The 3827-nt window shown below is 40.8% G+C and overlaps 1 pseudogene; it reads left to right on the plus strand.

Annotated features, from left to right (window-relative positions):
• Nucleotides 1-848: 848 nt before the first annotated feature.
• Nucleotides 849-1064, plus strand: LOC110325885 (annotated as a pseudogene).
• Nucleotides 1065-3827: the final 2763 nt, after the last annotated feature.

Raw genomic sequence — 3827 nt, forward strand, 5'->3', positions numbered from 1 at the left:
TCTCTCTCTCTCTCTCTCTCTCTCTCTCTCTCTCTCTCTCTCTGTTTGTTTTTTTGTTTTTTCGAGACCTGGAACTCACTTTGTAGACCAGGCTGACCTTGAACTCAGAAATCCACCTGCCTCTGCCTGGGCATGCTCCACCACTCCCAATGCCAGTGGCTTTTCTAACACACTGACCTCATTCCTGCAGTGTTAAAGCAAGCTTGCAATTTCTAAAGTCGTTTACTTACCATTTAAATGAGGTAAATGGAACTGAAGGGTTGTTTCCATGCACCTGAGCCCCTAGCACATTCTCCTGGCCTGTATGGTGTAGAAACTTCATGGCCTAGCTTGCCTCCTATCCCTTCCACACAAAGTTCACTGAGAAGGGACCTTGATAGAAGAATCGCCATATTCCTGAAGCTGGGTGAGTTTCATATAGCTATGGTACCTTAAAGATGCTGTGATGGCCAAACATGGTTTTTCATATCTGTAATGCTAGCTTCAGGGAGCTAGAGAATCACTGAGTTCAAGGCCAGCTGGGATATCTTACCTCAGAAACCAAAACGATACAAGCAAACAAACAAACGAACAAGATAACCCCAAGACAAAAATACTAAAAACAAATCTATAATTTTAACTTTCTTATTTAAAAAGTCCTAGATCAAAAACACATAAACTGAAGGACTTCCAATCTTTCTTGTTCTAATGTCCCCATTTTTTCCATCTAGAAGTTGATGTTGATCATGAACCCCTGTCCAATGCTTTCTTTTCTTGTTTATTACCTAAATCGTCAAAAGAATAGCTCATATCAGAATTTCCCAAGCAGGAATGATAGTTGGGGTGGCTGGACTAGCACCGGCCTCACTATGTCTACCATTTTCAAATTTCAGAGTCTATTGACTATAATGTTGCTGCTTATATGTATGTGTGCTTATATCCGATCCCTGGCACCCAGCATCCTGGACTGAAATAAAACTGGATTATTGGGAATATTTTGGAAGTGTGCCAGAATTGGTGAATGCAAGAGTCCTTATTTCGCCATATGCTGTATAGTGATTGCCTTCAGCATCCTCTTCATATAGTAGCTTTGGAAACTACCAGCACGTGCTTGCCATCAGACTGTAAACAAGGACTGGCCTCCAAAAAATAATGGGAAGTATGGTTAAGCCATTTGTCTTTGAACATGGAATGAGATAAATTTCAAGACGCTGTTCTCTATTTTTATGCTATTGGACCAATGAACTGAATGAATAATTAAGATGTAAGAGTTTAATACACAGGAATGTGATTGTAGCCATCAACCTCAGTTCTCTCACTCCAGTATTACATTCTGCAAATGTCATTCTGTTGTGTCAGGACTGCTTTTCATAAGGTTCTCTAGGCATGAAGTAGAAACCCAGTGGTAAATTTCACAGGCTCCTTTGACTAGGGCTTCAAAATAATGTCTTCACAGAATGCTACCTTCTAGCGACTGGCCTATTTTTACTGAGAAAAAAAGATTGCTCTATTTTTGTTGTTGTTACTGTTCTTACGGATTGCATTCATATTTAAATCCTTTTGATTGCTAACCAGAGTACCTCTATTCTTGACAAATTCTGTAGATTTTTACGGGTGATTAAAATAAATTTTTAAAAAAGGAATGATAGTTGCTTTGTATTAATTTTTTTTTATACTGAATGCCTTTGGGAATGTTAATTACAAATAACAGCTTAGCTTCGCTGATAGCTTACTGCAAATCAGGGATTGTCCTAAGAGCTTTAAACTATTATTCCTGTTGTTGAGAAACCCAGCCAACACACATTTACTCTGCAGCTCAGGCAGTCCTGGAACTTTTGGTCTTCTTGCTTCAGCCTCAAGAATAACAGGAGTTGGAATTCTTTGCCAGTGGACTAATTCAATAAACTGAGTTTATTTACTGAGTTTAGACTTTGAAGAAGCCATCTTGATAGGTACTGGGAACAACACATGGCAAAACACACAAAGCTAGAGCCTCTACTCTCATGGAGGTCTTGCTGTAGCTGGAAGACAGCTGTCATTCTACTGAGCTCACTAAGGCAGAACCACAGTGCTGTCTAATATACTAAGGAGAGACAGCTAACGCTGAAATGATACAACTGGGAAGCCAACTTTGAAAAAGCCATGAATGGCTGCCATGGGAATCAAAGTTGGCCTGGTGTAAGAATAATGACTATGAGATGAATATATTCATATAATATATGCACATATAGTTATCATATATGTGTACATATGTTAACCAAATATATATCTTTGGTTTCTAAACCCCAGATTTCCTGTATTTGATTTTAAAAAATGTCTGTCGACTAGAAATCTCAGCACACTCTACAAAGAAAATTGTATTTACATTATGAACAGACTTCTAACAGTCAAATATTAAGAAAAAACTTAGATGCAGCTAAAATTTAAAGACACTTCACTGTCATTTCTGTATCTGTTTCCATCCTACCCCCCTACACACATACACAATGAAAGAATAGAGCTGACTTGTGATCAGCTCTGGGGTCTAGGTGATGGTGTGAATGGCCTCTTTGGATGGTTGGATACAAAGGGTTAATCCAGAGCTCTGTGTTCCACTGAAAATGTCATTCAGAAAGGAAGAAGATATTCCTTTTATCTCAGTTATAGATGAATTGAGAGATGGTATTCATATGAGCAAAATTTTCCTGGCTTAAGAACATTATTAGATGGGAAAGCAGGCATAGAAGATGAAATGTAACACATTGAATGTGGTGAAAACTGTCGAGACCCCAGACTCTGGCCAGCAGAGGTGGGGAAAAGATGACACGTACACCAAGGCAGGGTTCAAGCAGCTTCTGAAGCTTCCTCAGCTTCAGCTTCTGCTTCTGCTTCCACTTAGCTTTATTCTGGGGTATCGCCCAATTTATCCACATCCATCCTCTGCACTCGTCTCTCATCACTCTTCATCATCCAATCAGCACTCAGCATGCTCTGTACGTGAGCCATGCATGCAGACAGGGTACACGTTGATAGGCCAGTAACTCAATATCATGCTGAATGACACTATGTGTCAGGCAGGCAGTGCATGATCATTCAAGTGCACATGTTCAGGTTCTTGGTAAACAAGCAGCGATCACGGGGTTTGGCAATGAGCCAGGGCACCATCTTGGCCCATGCGGCCACACCCGCTCCCCAAATCTCCCCCTTTTTGTTTAATTAAAATGGCTCCGGGATTGCATCTGTCTTAGGTTGCCCTCATTCATGTTACATCCTTACCTGTCATAGGCGTGGTGAACTCACTTTCACCAGCCTGTCTTAGGTTGGTATACATGTGTGAAAGTCTTACCCATCATAGATTAACGATTCAGCATACTGAGCCAAACATGGGGCAAATTACATGACTCTATAGCCACCATAGCTTGAATCAACAACCGTTTAGCGACCTGCACCCATCTGCACATGTGTATCATCCACCACAGCATACCAACACATAGAACACACAGCAAAAATCCCCAGAAGGCCATCCCTCCCCAATCCGTGAGGAAGCTGACAGCCCCCTGGATCATCTTCAACCATTGCTGAGTGGTGGCAATCTCCACATGGGTGTTATTCACTGCAACAATAGATGACCTTAATTCTTTCATCTTGCTATCGCAATCATGACTTCAATTTCGCAGGACAAATTAACTGCATGAGTGAACAGGTACACTAAATTTTTCTAATCGAAAGAAGTCATACTGAATCTCTGTAATCCCTCTACCTGAGTCACAGTGAAGGTAGCTTGGAGGCCATAAAATCCACTCTCTGATTTACTAATAAGATTCCAGTTTTCAGCTGAGACTCTGTAATGCCTCCACCTGTGTCACAGT

Source organism: Mus pahari, chromosome 8 (assembly GCF_900095145.1).
Source record: "Mus pahari chromosome 8, PAHARI_EIJ_v1.1, whole genome shotgun sequence".
In the NCBI taxonomy this organism is placed as follows: Eukaryota; Metazoa; Chordata; class Mammalia; order Rodentia; family Muridae; genus Mus; species Mus pahari.